This window comes from Talpa occidentalis, unplaced genomic scaffold (assembly GCF_014898055.3).
Source record: "Talpa occidentalis isolate TD23 unplaced genomic scaffold, MPIMG_talOcc4v2.1 talOcc4.12, whole genome shotgun sequence".
Classification (NCBI taxonomy): Eukaryota; Metazoa; Chordata; class Mammalia; order Eulipotyphla; family Talpidae; genus Talpa; species Talpa occidentalis.
This window is the reverse complement of record NW_023601212.1, coordinates 97198632-97215317: the sequence shown is the minus strand read 5'-3', so window position 1 is coordinate 97215317 and position 16686 is coordinate 97198632. Positions and strand designations below refer to the sequence as shown.

General features: G+C 55.7%; 1 protein-coding gene across 1 annotated transcript in view; it reads right to left on the bottom strand.

Annotated features, from left to right (window-relative positions):
• The window catches only part of EMP2 (epithelial membrane protein 2), a 34808-nt gene extending 30469 nt beyond the window's left edge, over positions 1-4339 (bottom strand). Inside the window, exon 1 of the mRNA XM_037507614.2 lies at positions 4277-4339. The gene's annotated coding sequence lies outside the window, so the exon portion shown is untranslated. The remainder of the gene's footprint in view (positions 1-4276) is intronic.
• Between the last annotated feature and the right edge of the window lie 12347 nt (positions 4340-16686).

The following is a 16686-nucleotide window of genomic DNA, read 5'->3' as shown; positions in this document are numbered from 1 at the left end:
GAATCAACCAGAAGAAAGACATAATTCCTCTGTTTTATGTTCAGCTGCAAACATCTTAAAGTTCACTTTTGCTCCCCCAGTGACAACATGCTTTGGAAAATATTCACTAGAATTGGATCAACAAAACGTCTCCAGGTCATACCATGCAAAAAAATATTAACTTCATTTTAAGGAAAGGCGGTTTGTCATGGAAGTTGTCACCAGTGTCAGAAAGAAAAATCTTCAACCGACTTCTTTATTGGGCAAACTTCCTCGATGTCAGATCATCAGCAGTTAGCAAGGAGGGACTTGGCTGGTCCATCCGACATCCTGCAAGGTGACAGCTGCTCTGCCTCCAAATATCTCATGAGACTCTGATGCCAAGGATCACACGCCTCCTCCAGCTTTTGCACCAAGAGCCCTTAGAAACTTCTAGAAGCTCATGTCATTCTCCCTGTCCAGAATTGGGACAGGGAGAATGACATGGAGGCCAGAATTGGGGCAATCTCTTCATCCCCAGTTCCTTTTCATGTGGACAGAAGCCCAGCTCCCGTGGAAGATGAGGCCCCGGAAGTTTAGGGGGGAAGTCCATGATTCAGGTCAACAATCAGGAGATACCGCGTGAAGAAAATCAAGGGTTTCTTTCGGTCAGAAGGGAGGGACTCATTCAGCCAGCTCTCCTCCAGCCCTCTCTTCCTTGCATCCTGCCCCAGAGCCTGACAGCTGTGCCCAGGGCCCGGTGCTCCCTTCGGCGTGACCCGCTCCCTGAACCTGCTCCAACAGCTTGTGAACTTGGCTGGATGACACGGGCCACAGCCCCTGGGGACCTGATCTGCGCAGCCCCACAGACCACTGCCCAGCCATTGAGCTCCCCAGCACTGAGTCCCTGACCCACAGATAGCCTGGTTCTGCTGCCAACTTGCTGGTTGACCTCAGGCGAGTCCCTCCACCTCCCTGGGACTTTCTAAGACCCTTATGCCCCTGACATTCTCCGCATTTAGCCCAGGGCTGCCCGGAATGCAGAGAGCTCTCGCCCTTGCAGGCTTCTGCCAAGACTTAGCTGCCTGGAATGCCCAAGTGACCCTGGAACACAACAAGGCGAGTGCTGGCGAGTGCTGGCGTCACCACCACCGACCCGCCCAGGGTTTTGGGTTACCAGCCCGGCTCTCTGGCTGGGTGGCTCTGCCTCTGATATTTTTAGACTCCCCCGCTTTAGCCTGTCCCTAACCAGAGCCAGATGCCTCTGCCACTCCCCTGCAAGGTAGGCCCTGCCGAAATCACACTCTGGGCAACTCCCGCCAGAAGCAGACACCACCACTCCCGGGGCAAGAGGAGCGCTTCCTCCTCCCGCCACCTCACCCCCAGTCCCTCCTCGGACAAACTGAAGCCAACAGCCAGGAGCCCGGCCTCCAGATCTGCCCACGGAGCCAGCTGCCCTCTCTCCCCGATCCAACTGCTGCTGCCAATCACCCTCTTTCCAAACTCAGTTTGCACTCCCAAGCCCTTTCTCCTGCACAGGACTCCTGGCCCCAGGCTTCTGGGAGAGCTCTGATCCTGAGTCCCACGCCCCGCCATCGGGTGTGGCTCTGCACCCTGATTCTGAGCTGCAGTGTTTGGAAAAAGCCCACCCCCAGCCCCAGAAGCCTGAGTCATTGCCCTACTGTCCACAGCACACACATACAGACACACACACACACACACACACACACACACACACAATTATCTGCCCTCTACACCCCGCCCCGGCAGAGGGGCTGGACGCCTGCCTCCCAAGCAGAGCCTGCCAGCCAGCCAGCAACCCAACACCATCCATGTGGCCTGGAAAGGCATTCATTTATTTTTGTCTGGACAGACTTCCCTTCCTGGTCATGTCTGGCGGAGTTCACTGTGACAAAGAGCTGGCCTTGGCTTTGCCCCCATCAACCAGGAAGGCCGGCGTGGGCAGGGGAGGCAGAGTGTACCAGGGGGAAAACCTGGCCTCCCCATGAATCACCTGCTACTGGAAAACACAGAGTGTGCATATGCCCGTGGCTTCAGCTCCTGCCATGGAGATGCCACACTTAGGCAGAGAAAAGCAAGGTAGGTGAAACTCTCTTTCACTCCAGGCAGAAAGGGCCTTATAAATGCTCTGTGTGTGTGTGCGTGTGTGTGCACACGTGCACGCATGCATTACAGTTGTGGAGGGGGGGGGAATGGATGTGCCTGTATTTACAATTAGATGCGGAGGAGACTGGTTGGCCCCCTTATTAGCTGTGTCCTAATCTGGGGCCCTGCCAGACTTCTGGGTGGGGCAGTCAGCCCTCCCTGAGCCTCCCAGCCTGGCGTGGCCCTCACCCACCCTTGAGGGCCACCTCTGTGGTGGCTTCCAACACAAATACCTGTCCCCAGATTTCAGGCGCATCTCAATTTCCCCACTCAGGGACAGAGAAGGCTCCAGGCTGCATCGCAGGCTCCCTGCCTGCCACCCCCACGCCCCAGTTCCCCGCGGGGGTGGAGGCCAAGACCCAAAACCTTCAGTGGGAAAACAGGTCCTGCACCTTCCTGTTCCCCCTTGGCTGTAGGCTTGGCATCTGCCAAGGCCCCTGCAGGCACTGGGGCCCTGATTTCCCCAGAAGGGTCTCTCACCATTTCCCGAAACTCGACAGGGCATCACCAAGTAGAAAAAGGGGGGCGTTTGCGGGGAAGCCCATGGAGGTGGCAAGTCTGGCTCTTGGCATTTACTAGCTCAGTGACCTGGAGAATCTGGTTCAACTTTCCCCACCTGCAGCCTGGGAGAAGGGCTGGGCAAGCTCAGGTGAGGCGCTCAGGTGAGGCGCTCAGGTGAGGTGCTCAGGTGAGGCTTTGGGGGAACTGGAGAGCATGGGCACCAGCACACAGCGAATGCCCCCCAGCGTCTATGACCATTCTCTGCCCCGCCAGACTGCCTGGAAAATGGGCCAGGTCCCTTCCTTGTGTTCCTTCCACTTCTTTACCTGGAGGCCAAACTCAGGAGAGGTGGCCAGCGACAAGTGTTCCCTGGGATTTTAACTGACCAGGGAGGCCGGGGCTGGGGACTTCTGTACATTGCAGTGAGAGACATAAAACACTGATCCTATTAACCGCTTGCAGGTGTAGAATTCAGGGGCTCTCACACACTCGCGCGGCTGCGTAGCCACCACCACTATCACACCCAAAGAGCTCATCCTCCTCAACAGAAACGCCACACCTGTTGGCCTGACCCCACCCGACCCTCCCCAACTTTCATAACCTGCTTCTGAATTTGCCTGCAGGAGCAACCTCTACAATATCTCCCCCGCCCTTCGATCCCCCTGCCTAGCACTTCTCAGGGCGGCCTCGCACCTCACACACCGCCAAGTTAAAAGCTCACACCCCACCTCACCCCGCAAATGCAACTTTGGAGCTTGGGAGGGGAGTGAGTTCCCTTCCCCATACCTGAAACTGAGCCCTCAGCCCGGTTTTCAAGTGAGGGGTGGCTTCTGGAGCCAAGGGGAGGGTTCTGCTCTGTGGGGGAGTCTCCCTCAGGGGCGAGTGTCCCCTCAGCCCTTACTTATGAGGTCCCCATGTCAGCCCCAAATTAGGGCCTCCCTAGAATGTATTTTGGACCCTGGATTTGGGAGGAGTGTAGAGTCCCTGCACTGAGCTGCAGCCTCCACTCTGCTGGAAGCCGTGGGTGGGGCCCTCGAAGTCCCCCAAGTCACAGGGGAGTGGGGAGCAGGAGGGGTCGTCCCAGTAGCGCCCACGGGACCCCCAACCTCTCCAGGCCCAGGGCAGTTGCTCCCAGCCGCTGGGGGGCGCGACAGAACCGCCGCGGGGCCCGAGGGGAGCGCTGCCCGCAGGACGCATGGCCCCAGGCTGGGCGCCGCTGGTCCCCCCAACTCCGCGAGCCCGAGGGCTGAAGCCGGGGCGCGGGGGACCCTCAAGAGACCGAGGGGCTTGGCCCGGACTCCGGGGAGTGAAGTCGGCGGGGGCGAGGGAGCCGCCCTGACTCCTCCCCAAACTTTTCCCGCCCGCCTCGGCGCAGGAGGCAGGGGAAGCCGTCCGGGGGTGGGGAGGTGGAATGCGGGGTCCCGAGCGCGCTCGGCGCAGGCAGGAAGTCCGCGCCCTCCTAATCTGGGGGAGGCCCAGGGGGTGCGCGGCTCGCGCGGGCCTCGGCCCCGCCCTGCGCCCCACCAGCTGCGGGGGCTGCGCGCGGTCCGGCACCCGCAGGGACCCGCGCCCCCGGCCCCGCGCGCGCCTCCCCGGGGCCCCCGCCGCCGCCCGCGCCCCGCGCGCGCCTCCCGGGCGCGCCCCCACTCACCGGCGCGGGGCGGACCGACCGACGGGCTGGGGCGCGAGGCGAGGCCGCCGGGCTGTTTTGAAGCTCTGGGCCGGGACTGCGCGCCCTCCCTCCTCCCTCGCGGCCGCCGAGCCTCCACCCCGGTCCCCTCCTTCCCGAGCCCGCCTCCGGGTGATGTCAGGGCCGGGAGCGGAGTGGGAGGGACCGCGGGAGGCGGGCGGGTGGGGGGCCCCCGGAGAGCGGGACGGGGCCCGGGAGGAGCCCCCGCGCCCCCTCCCTGCCCCGCCCGGGCCAGCCGCGCCGCCAAAGTTTGGGCAAGTTTGGGGCGGAGTCGTCGGCTGAGCTGCAGGAGGAGGGAGAGACCGGAGCTCCGCGGAGCTGGTGGCCGGTCTCCCCTGCGCGCCTCTCCCCCTCTTCCCGGCTCCCCGGGTTTGCTCTTCCCCGCGGGGAGGCGGAGAACCAGGGTTCTGGGATCCTGCGCCTCCCTTGAGAAGCCCCGCGCTTAGGTTTGTGGTTTGTCCTGAATCTTCCCGCCTCAGATTCCCCTTCTGGAAATGGGTGGCTGTGGGTCATGCGCACGGAGCATGGCACATAGTAAGTGCTCAATAAATGCTGGCTTACACATGGTCTTGCCTTAAAGATTTATTTATTTATGCATACAAGAGCTGGGGTACAAGCCAGAGGTGCAGGGGGTGAGAGGATTCACCAGAGACAGAGTGGGGAGCAGAACAGGCAGACTGACGAAATCCACCGCGGAGGGGAGCACCGGGGAGACAGGAGAGGTCTGCCGCGCAGTGTGGGTAGCTCCCTGGCCGGCGGGGATGGAATTCGTGCTGCAGAGGATGCGGATAACTTCACAGCGCTGCGCTACCAGGGAGGCTCTTTTCTTACTTCTATTGCCTGACATAGAATCCCTGGGTCTGTAGGAGACTCTGTAGGAGTCCAACCCCCCTACACACACACACACACACACACACACACACACGCACACACACACACACACACGCACACACCCTCACCCAGACTACTAAACAATGTTATTTTGACCCACAGTCCTGGAATTTCTTGCCCCTGGAAAGGACATTCAAAGACAAGGACTACCTTTCTTTCCAGACTCAGTTTCCCCATCTGAAAACCTGGAGGGCTGCCTGGAGGATGAAGGTGGGAGGCTGGAGGGGCCAATGGAAAAAGAGACCAGAGTGTCCTGAGTCCCATCTGTGAGGACTGGGGGAGATTTAGTGTATTGAAAATTTGAAGAAATTTCAAAACAGAGCCACAACATATTACAGTATATTTTTAAGCTTTTTTTTTAAAGATTTATTTATTTATTAATACAAGCACTGGGTACAGTCAGAAGCACGGGAGGGTGAAAGAATTCACCAGAGCCAGAGCGGGGAACAGAACAGGCAGAAGTACGGCTGAGGGGAGCAGCGGGCAGCAGGAGGGGTCTGCACGCCATGTGGGACACTCACCTGGTGGCGGGATATCAAACTGGCGCTGCAGAGGCTGCGGGCAGCTTCGCAACCCAGTGCTCAACCGCTGCGCCACCGGGGAGGCCCTATTTTTAAGCTTTTAATTCCAGATTAATTTACCTCCAGACACCCAAAAGTATGAGACAATGGACTTGCGCCTCTAACAGAGAGAACTAGAAGCCCTTTTAAGAAATGCTAGTTGATTGCAAAGGAGCTGATGGAACCAGGAACTGGTTCCCCTCCCCCCACCCCCACTCCTGTTGAGGAGCTCCGCAAGGAGAGAGCCTCCTAGGGTCTAAATTAGAGGTAAGGTCCTTTTAGGGGATTTGAGGTCCTCTCCAAAGTTCCACCCCACCCCACAGGTCCTGAGGTTCCCCAGTTGGTCCAGTGTCTGACCTGTGATGTCTTTTCATTCTGAGATTCCCTGGCTGATCAAGACTCTCATCTCCCAAGAACGGTTTCTAGGTGTTCATTGAACTGAGGTTCCACAGCAAAGGGGGAGCAGAGTGGGGTCTGGCTGCTTCAAGGGGGGCCCGGAGGGGCCCACCCCCCAGCAGGCTCCTTGGTGCCTGCCCTCCCAAGGCTGTTGGGAAAAACAGAAATGCTGGAAGGTTGTCCTAGAATGGACAGTCCTTTGCCTTCAATATAATACAACTGTCCCCCCAGAGAAGTTATCCTCATTTCATCCACGAAGAAAACTGAGGCCCATAAAATCTCCTTGAGACCTGCCCTGTGCAAGAGAAGGTGCTAGATTTGAACCCCAGTTGCCTGCGGCAAACCTACCCCTCTCTTTCCAGTGAGTCCTGTTTACACACGCTGGCCGTGGGCAAGCCATCACCTCTGCCATATCCACATGCAGCTGAGCGCAACCATTTTCCTTTAAATCGACCCTGCCTAGTCCTCCGGGATGGAGAGCAGCCCTCCAAACCCCAAGCCCTGCCATCAGCACCTCCCCACGTGGCTCCACTGGCTGCCCCGTGGCCGGGGAATCCCCCGTGTCTGCTGTAGACGAGCCAAGACATCTGAATTCCTGGAGTGGGATCTGAGAAATCCGCTCTCTTGAATCCATTTCCTCCTTGTCGCCCACCTCCACCGACTGGGGTGCGGGAGGCTTGGACACAATGGTTTCCAGCACAGAAGCAAGCCCGGTGTCCTCCCACTCACAGCGTGGAGAGCCGGGTCTCCCTGCACTTCCTCCCTGCATGAAACTTCTGCAAGAACCAGAATTCACAGTGCAAATATCATCCATTTGATTTGGGACAGAGAGGTTGACTGAGCACCAAAGACAACAGCCACGCAATAGCCAAACCTCGGGAGACACAGCCCAGAGCCATGAAGCCTTGGGCTTCCAGGCTTCCGTGTCCTGTGTGAAAACTGCAAAAGTACCGTGAGCAGAACAAACCCCAGGGTTGTGTCTGGGTTTTTCCCCTTGTACAAATGCTTGGCTTTGAGCCCAAAGCATCTGGCTGCTGGACAGTGCTCCCAGTTGTCATGGGGAGGCTTGGCGCCACTGGGACACAGCCTCGTGCTCCCCCAGAGTTGAATTTCCCTGAAATCCAGTCAGAGTAACGGGAAGCGGGGGAGTGTGAGTGTGCTCTCCACCACCGCGCATCCCCATCCAAAGTCTGGAGCCCAGGAAGGCCGTGGGATCCTCTTGGCAAGTCAGAAAAGAAAATCCCCAGGTGTCTCCCAGCAAGCCACGGCGGGCAGAGGCCTGTTCTCGTGGCCCAGCTTCTGGAAAGAAAGGAATAGGAGAAGGACAAGAGGCCCCTGTTGTGAATCGTGTCTCAGGGGGCCTCTCAGTTTCCTGCCATCTTTTTTATTTTAAGAATTATTTACTTATGCATACAAGAACTGGGGTGCAGCCCGCCTTTCTGCCACGCCGTGGATCAGGCAAATGACAGTGGCGAATCCCCTACCTGGCAGCAGTCACGAGGCCCCTGCTTTTCCAGAACTGCCAAATCAACAGAGGCCAGGTCGTCTCATCATCCCACATGACCCGATGCACGTTTGGTTTTTCTTTCCAAGATCCCTGGCTGTCTTTGTTTATATGTAGCCGGTCTCTTAGCCTCTAAGACCATGGAAACACCCCCTGGCCCCCGGCCGGGCGACCCTTGACCAGTCAGGCAACCCCAGCCTCAGGATTCAGGCCAGACACACATACCTATGGCTCTTTGGGGAGAGCCAGGATATCTTCCCATGGCGGATACATGCATATGATGCACACACACACATGCACCCACACACGCACACCCCACTTACAATCCCAGGGGTCAAAATGCAAGGACAGAACAGGAGAAGACCTAGAAGCCGGTGTCCATTCCCGTGCTTCCGGGCAGGAAGGCATTTGCACCATTAAATGAGACTCTCAATCTTAAAGCCCTTTTACCTGAGCAGTCTGGGATTTCCTCCTTTTGTGGGATTAAAATCCTTTTGGACATGGCCCGTTTCTGTTTGCTTGTATTCGTGCCTCCTTGCAGGATATCCCCTCGAGCGGTGGCCTGGATGAGACAAGCTGGACCCTGGACTCTGGCCTCTGACTACAGCCCCCAGCCCAGGGCAGGTGCTGGGTAGAGGGGCTTCTACCCCGTGACTCTGTTTACCATCTGTGCTTCACTCTTTTTATGGATGTGCGTTCTCACTTGTTTATTCCCGGCAGAGGCCAGGCTCCCTGAAAGCAGGTGCCATTTTTGTCTGTGACTCTCACCAGTGTCTGAGGCACGGGGGTGCTCCACCAGCGTGTCCTCGAGTCTTCATGGAGGCTTGATGAAGATCAGAGAGCGGTGCCCCTCCCACCTGAGGACTTGGGGAAAGGTGTGCTTGCACGCAGCTTGGTAAAGGAAGCCAGCTTCGCACAAGGGCTGGGGGGCGGGTCCCTTTCTCCAGGCAGCTGCATCCTCGCAAGTTTGGTGAATGACATTTAATGAGTGAGGGGCAAGTCTCCAGGGATGTGTCTGCAAATTCCTCAACACTTGGTTCCATCGGGAGATTTGGACTCATTGATTGGTGTCTGGTTGGCCAATAGACTAGGAGGCGAGGTGGTGAGCCGCAGCACAGCCTGCCGGGTCTCTGGAGCAGGTGCTGGGGATACAGTGATGAGCGGAAGATCTCGTGCTGGTGTGGTTCACTGGCTGGGCTGGCGTATCGGAAGGGCCTGATGAGGTAGCTCGCTTGTGAGAGTGAAGGGGTTGTTATCATCTCTGCAGTGGGAGGGTAATAAACAGGACCTGCTCCAGGGACACAGGGGGCACAATCATGCTAATTACAATGGCTGAAGTAATCACTCAACTAAATGTGAAAGTACTGGCATGGGGAGCGTGCCAGAAAGAGGAAGCCGAGTGCCCGGTGGGAGGGCAGTGAAAAGATTTGTCCCCAGGCAGAGACATCAGGGAGGGCTTCCCCGAGGAAGAGGTGCTAGACCATAGGGCTGAGAGCTGAAGGGTAAGTGCCAGAGGGAAGCACCAGGACTGCAGGAGGAGGAAGCTTGAGCTAAGGCTTTGTGGGTAGCAGTGGGGTAGTGGGAGGGTCTGAGAGAAGCCACCGTGGCTAGAGGGGGAGAGCAAGTGTGAGATTGGGGAGGGCAGCCGGCTAAGGTGAGGTTGGGGGCTGAGCTTGGAGCCCTGGAATGTTGTTGAGGCCTAAGTCAATCACGAATGGTTGATGGACAGTTGTGTGGATAAGGTTGAAGAGTGTGGACGAGTGTGGGCTCCGCCAGAGAAATTAGAAATGATAGAAACTTGGAATCCAACACTGCACTCTTATTAGTTTATATTTTTTATTAAAGATTTATTTATTTATGCATACAAGAATTGGGGTGCACGCCAGACGTGAGGGGGGTGAGAGGATCCACCAGAGACAGAGTGAGGAGCAGAACAGGAAGATCTACTGAAACACACTGCTGAGGGGAGCAGCGGGGAGACAGGAGAGGTCTGCTGTGCCATGTGGGTAGCTCCCTGGCCGGGTTTCGAACTCGTGCTACAGAGGCTGCAGACAGCTTCACAATGCTGAGCTTAACCTCTTGCACCACCAGAGAGGCTCCCACACTCACATTTTAGAATGACATTGGGCCTGGGAGAGGCAGGCTAAAGCAGTGTCAAGTTCCTCCAGGGAGATGTTCAGAGGAAACATTATTTGAAGGTCTAAAGAGTCTGGGGGTGAAATGTATGGAATGGGTACTTGTGTGGAGGCCAAGCGGGCCACGCGTGGTTTAGTCCATTGACCTGGCTGAAGCTACAGATGTTTTGAAAGAGCTGGGATGGGCTGAGCTTGGGGTCAGGAGGACCAGTTGGCTCAATTCCGGTCACAAGAAAGGATTTGCTAGACAGCTTCTAGGTGAGCTCTACTTTGATGGGTTTGTTGCCAAGAAGAGCATCAAAGGGCAGGGCGGTTCCCTCGGACATGCAGTCATGTGTGAAGTCACAGGTATTTACTCTACTATTTGACTTCCAAAGAGATTCACCATCAAAGACACACACACAATAGAGCTGACACAAAAGGAAATCAACACTGAGGAGGAAGCAGCTATGTGTGCCCAGAGATTATTTTTCAAAGATGTATTTATTTATGCATGCAAGAACTGGGGTGTAGGACTGAGGTGCAGGGGGTGAGAGGATTCACCAGAGACAGAGCAGGGAACAGAACAGGCAGACTGATGAAATACACTGCTGAGGGGAGCAGCGGGAGAGGCAGGAGGGGTCTGCTGCGCCATGTGGGTTGCTCCCTGGTCAGGGATGGAACTCTTGCTGCAGTGGCTGGCGATAGCTAGATGGTGATGTCTTTAACCCCTGCACCACCAGAGAGGCCCCCCCAGAGATTTTGAAAGGTAACAGCATATAGGAACCATCTGGGAAACCCATTAGCCATGCGGATCCCTGGACCACTCTCCAGGGGAGCTAGGGGAGTAGAACTGGCAGATTCCAAGCACCTGCAAACCTAACATGTTCTTTTTCCTGCTCCCAATAGCAGGGATTCTGAGGCTGGTGGTGTGTGACCCACATTTTGGCAAACACCCCATTAGTCCATTTTCCTAGTCCACAGGAGTCAAGCATTATATTGCATTGGATTTCCTGCCTCTCCGGGCATGTGGGAGACCCAGAGAGCTGACACCCCATTGAGGAAGGTCCAGCTGATGGGGTATGCCTTACCCACCCTATCACCCAGGGACGGGCCCCCAGAGAGCGATACTGTTCAATCGGACCGCCTGTCCCCAGTGACATCTTTCTGCTGCTAGAGAGCGCTCTGTGTGAGTTATGGAGGGTGTGCAGGGGAGGACAGATGTCACCAAAGCAATGTAGCACCCCCACCCCTGGAATACCCAGGTCAAGTATATTAAACCACAAAGATCCACATGGTGAACTTGGCATTGAGAACAGAGACACACTGGGAGACAAGGGCTGCCTGTCCAGCCTGAAACAGCCCATTATTTGCTGGGATATGGGCTGGGCAGGCAGGGGGGGCATCTGTGTCAGCCCCCGGGCCCAGACAGACTGGGTCATGCAGGAGGGGCAGCCTCTGAAAGCCCCTACTGGAGCGTCACTGAGCTTCTGGAGCACCCGTTTCTTGCTGCTCACAATTTCTCCTATTTTTTTGCTTAATCCCTTCTTGGGTTTCAATAACCCCGTTCTTGTCTCTGGAAGGGTTGAAATCTCTCCTCAGATATCGAGGAAATATCCCCATGAGAAAAGGGCAGAGCGGCGGACGGCTAAGTAGGACAGATTTGACCTACATCTCTGTGACCTGAGGCCTGGTCCATGGGCCAGCGGCATCAGCAATGCCCGGGGAGTCTGCAAAAAATATATATTCTCAGGTCCCTTCCAGACATATTGAATCAGATTCTGCATTTTGACAAAACCTCCAGGTGAATCTGATGTGGGTTTAAGTTTAGAAGCGCTGCTGTCCTTTCTTCATTCAAGAACTATTTCAGGGGGCCTCCCTTGGAGTCCACCCCCTTAAAAGTTTCCTGTTAGGGCTTCCCTGGTGGCGCCTGGGGTTAAGTCTCAGCACTATGAAGCTGTCCGCAGCCACTGCAGCACGAGTTTGATCCCCGGCCAGGGAGCTACCCACATGGCGCACCAGACCTCACCTGTCTGCCCGCTGCTCCCCTCAGCAGTGTATTTCAGTCAGTCTGCCTGTTCTGCTCCCCACTCTGTCTCTGGTGAATCTTCTCACCTCTCTGCACCTCCAGCCTACACCCCAGCTCTTGTATGTGTAAATAAATAAATCTTACACACACACACACACACACACACACACACACACACACACACACACACACACTGGTTCCCAGAGTATCCTTCCTCAGGTTTTGATATTCTAGAAGCGACCCAGACACTGGCACTCTTCAGCAGCACCCTACCCAACCAAATGTCTGGAGGAATGAGCAGTGAAAGACATCAAGATTTCTTAGGAAGCTGAGTCCAAGCCCCTCCTGCCCCTGTCCCTTGAGTGAGGACCATGGAGCCCGCATCACTTGGAGCCTGTCAGCAATGCAGCACCTCAACCTCTCTCAGACCCGTTGAACCAGACTCTGCATCTGGACACCTGTCCCAGAAGACGCACATGAAACTGAGCACCTCACCCTCCCCCAGGAGGTCAGAGGGGTCAGCTCACTGCTGGGATCCCAGGAGGCAACTAAGATGAACAAGTTCAAGCAGGCGGTAGAGGCCAGTGCCGGCTGGGCAATCTGCAGGTGCTCAGCTGTCGAGCAAAGGTCTGGGCGAGCTGGCTGCCAGGCCTCACGGGCCCTTGGGCTGTCAAGGACACAACCTAGTCCTAACCAACCAGGTTGATATCTGCCAAAGTGAGGAACAGACACCCTGGCAGCCAGGACATCATATCAGGTGATACTTGGGCATGGGATACATAACATGAAATCCTACACCCTGATGACCACGGCAAGGTCAGGCGTGAGGACACCATCAGCCCCTGCAGATGGAGGCTGGAGGTTCGGACAGGGGCTCCAGGCGACCTGGACCCACATCTACACTGAGTCTCTATGCCCGCAGCCTGTCAACCTGGGCTGCCCCCAGGAAGGAGCTCAGACAAGCATCTTTAATAACTCCCGGTTCTGGAGGTGACACCTCCCAGATCAGAGTGTTGGTAGGGCTAGTTTCTTCTGGGGACTCTCTCTCTGTGTCTTCACATCATCTTTCCTGTGTGTGTGTCTGTCCTGACCTCTCCTTACAAGATCAGCAGTCACATTGGATTAGCACCTGCCCTAATGGCCTCATTTTACTCCAATTACCTCTCCAAAGACAGTCACATTCTGACCTTTTGGGGATTAGGACTTCGACATAGAATTTTGAGGGGACCCCTCCAAAATTTTGGGAGGGGACACTAATCAGGTCATAATAATCTCCCTAATTGTGGAACTTACACAGATTTCTCTATCTTTCTATGCCTCACCTGATAAAGGGCATGATGGTACCTTGTGTCGGAGGGTTTAGCAGCTTAGAAAGAGTGTCCAGGCTTCCACTCAAAAGTTTGCTCAGAGGCAACGACTCTAAGTAGATTTGAAAAGCACTGTTTTGCTTTCATTGGATTTATTTTTCGAGTGCCAGCCCTCCCCAGTGAGGGAGACTTAGTTTCAATGTATAGCAGCAATAAAATATTTTATTTTAAAATAAGCTTATTTTAGTGAAAAACACAAATTGATTTTTTTTAATCAAGTAAAACAGCTCACTCGCTAGCAAACTTCATGAAAAGCCAGATGGTACATATTTTTGGTTTGGGGGCCTTCAGGGGCTCGGTAGCCAGTATCAGCCTCAGTATCAGCCACTGGACCATTAGAAGCAGTCATTGCCACTTGAGCTAGAGCCATTCTCATCCAACTTCCCAAAGTAACCAGACTGAAGAAGGAAAGAGGCCAGAGGGGGGGCTTATTGCTACATTTACTCAGAGGAAAATGATGACATTTAGCTGGGTAAAAAGCCAGCGCTACAGGATGCAAGACTGTCCTTAGCATTTCCCTCTAAGCTCCTCCCCCTTGCCCATCTTATGGAGCCCCTAAGTGGGATGCCTTACACGGCTCGCTGGCTATCATCCCGTTTTATACATAAGGAAGCAGAGGCTCAGGCAAGACCCTGGAGAAGGTGGCCGAGTCCAGACTCGAAGGTCTGTGTGGGCCCACACCGCCTCTCTTGCCCCACTGGGGTCCCTCTCCTTGCTGGCCTCTTCCTCCCTCCCTCTGTCTTCACCCAGTCTCTGTGCTCCAGGCCCCCCAGCCCAGCCCAGACCCGGGGTGCTTCCTCCTTGCCCTCGACCAAGAGGTGAGAGGCTCTCAGGAAGCCCTGCTCTAGTCACCTTGGGTCTCTTGAGTTGCTGGCCCCAAGCCGAGAGTGGTTGCTGATGGGGCCCGGAGACCAGCCCTGGAGATCCTCCCAACCTCAGGGCGGGGGTGGCACAGCTCACTCGCTGGCATGCTGGCCAGACCACACCCCAAACTCACCCAACCTGTCAGCCCACACCACCCACATGCCAACTGGATCCGTTTGGGCAGCGTGCGGGCAGGACCTGGCTCGTCCTCACCTGTCTTCCCATCAGCCCACTCCCAGGTGCTTCAGCTCCGGGAGCTGCGGCTCCTCATCTACACATGACGCGTTTTCTCACAGAGAAGAAAAGACTCCTTCCTGGAAGCTTGGAAGAGGAGAAATAAAAGGGGGCTCATCCTTGGGGAGTCTCTGCTCCTGGGGTGACTTGGCTCACAGTGTGAGAAGGGACCCCAACGCCCAGGGGTGTGAGTTGGAGGGAGCTGGAGCAGCTCTGCTCTCACAGGAAGGAGGGCCAGGCTGAGTTCTGGTGTGGGCTTCCGCTTTCCCACTTGCAAACAAGAATCCACTCACTGTCTCTTTGAAGTTCCCACGAGGATTCCTTGAGGGGGGACTTAATCTGTGGCCTCGTTCATTCATTCATTCAAACATCTACTGAGCATCAATCAAGCAATACGTTCTAGTGGCAGGGGCTCCCACAGCTGGGGAAGGGGTTGGGGGCAGGAGACTCAGGAAAGAGCTCTCAAGGGGCTCACGTCAAGCAGGGGAGGCAGCCAGGAAGATGCTAACCACTAAGTCAGCAAAATCACCTGCCCTGCCAACATGTGCATGGAGAAAATGCAACTAGGGCATGGTGGACACCAACCACGATGGGGCATCAGGCAGGGGGCCTCAGAAGGACACCGTCGATGGACGCTGAGATAACAAGAAGGAGCCCCAGGGGAAGGGAGATCTAGAAACCAGTGTTCTGAGCGGAGGGAATAGCCAGTGCCAAGGTCCTGGGGTGAGGAAGTCACCCTGTGTGAAGAACTAAAAAGCGAAGGTGTTGTGGGGACCAGGTGAATGATGGGGAACGTGTAGGCAATGAGGTCAGGGGAGTAGGCGGGATTTCTGAGGATCGTGAATTCAGCTAGGGGCATTGCCTGCCTTGGGAGGAGTCTCAGATGGACTTCGCCTGCCTCCTCCCTCCCATCGCCCTGGAGCTGGGGCTCAAGTTTGGAGAGGGCAATTGCTTGGTGTGTGTCTCATACCCAGCCCATGGGCAGGGGGAGGTTTGGGCAGATCCTAGGCCCCCGATTCTGCATAAGACAAGGGCAGTTCCCAGAGGCAAATGAGAGGCCATAGCAGAGGAAGGAGACCTGGGCTTGGCGCAGGCAGAAAATGCAGACGTGGGCCCTCCCCACCCATCCCCCAGTTCTGACCTAGACCCTCATGCCTTCTCCTGCTGTCGGAGCCCCACATACTGTCAACTCCCTCCCCCACCCCGGAGTGTGAGTGGCATTTGTTGGTGGCGCACATTTGCCCCTTAAGAGAACCGCAGGTGGGTGGAGCAGGCCAGGACCCATCACCATGGCGCCTGGGAAAAGAGGTGGGAGTGGAGCGGTGGGGCTTCTGGTCTACCCTCTCTCTGGCCTGTGCTGCTGCTTTTAGGGTTTCTGGCGGGATCCCTGTTCCCCTCCCCCCACCCTCTTAGGGTGTGGCCACAATCTAATGAGATGGATTTTCTCTGCCTTGTGCAATCTAACTAAGCGATTTGCATCACACCTCATGTTTTCCCACAGACGGTCCAGCACCTCGCGCCGTGCCGGGGTCTGACAGATGGGTGACCTAGGCCAGGTCACTTAACCTCTCTGGCTTCATTTTCTCCTCTGTGAAAATGTGAATACTGCTGCTATCTGCCTCATGGGGTTGTGGGAAGATTAGGGAGGTTAACTATTTCAAACACTCAGAGCAATCTCTGGTGGCATGCCCTGGGGAGGGTGAGGTGCATTTCCAAACCCCTGCGGTGCCTGGAGCCAGCCTCCCTCCCACACCCCCTGCTTTGAAACTCGGTTGATGTCTTTTGATCATTTATTCAGCCAACACTTACTGAACATTTGCCAGGTCAAGAAACACTCAGCAAACAGGCCAGACAAGGTCCCTGCCCTCAAGGAGTTTGTTTTCTAGAGGTAGAGGTAGACCCTACAGAGAGAAAAGAAATCCACAAATAAGACACTTTGAAGAGTGGCAGTGTTCGAAGGACGGTGTCCAGCAAGGTGACAGAGACTGGGATGGGGGCTGTTTCAGGCAGGGTGAGCTGGGAAGGTCCTTCTGCAGGGTGACAGGTAGAAGGGAGAATTACCAGCCATGGAAGAAGGTTTCGTGTAAAGGAAATAACCAGCAAGTGCAAAGACCCTGGGGTTGGAAAGAGCTGAGTGTGTCTAGGAAAAGAAGAAGGCCGTTGTAAGCGCAGTGAGAAGAGGGAGAGGAGAGGAATCAGAGAGGCCGGCAGGGGACACAGTAATCTACTCACATCAGCTGGGAATTTGGTTTGATTTTCAGGCCAGCAGGAAGCCCAAGAACAGTTGAATCAGGGGCGTGATCCACCCCAGTCATGTTTTCCAAAGGTCACTCTGGCTGCTATGAAGCGAAAGAAATGAAGGGGACAAGACTAGAAGGGGAGAGATGGGTTCTGAGGCTCCTGAGAAGAGGC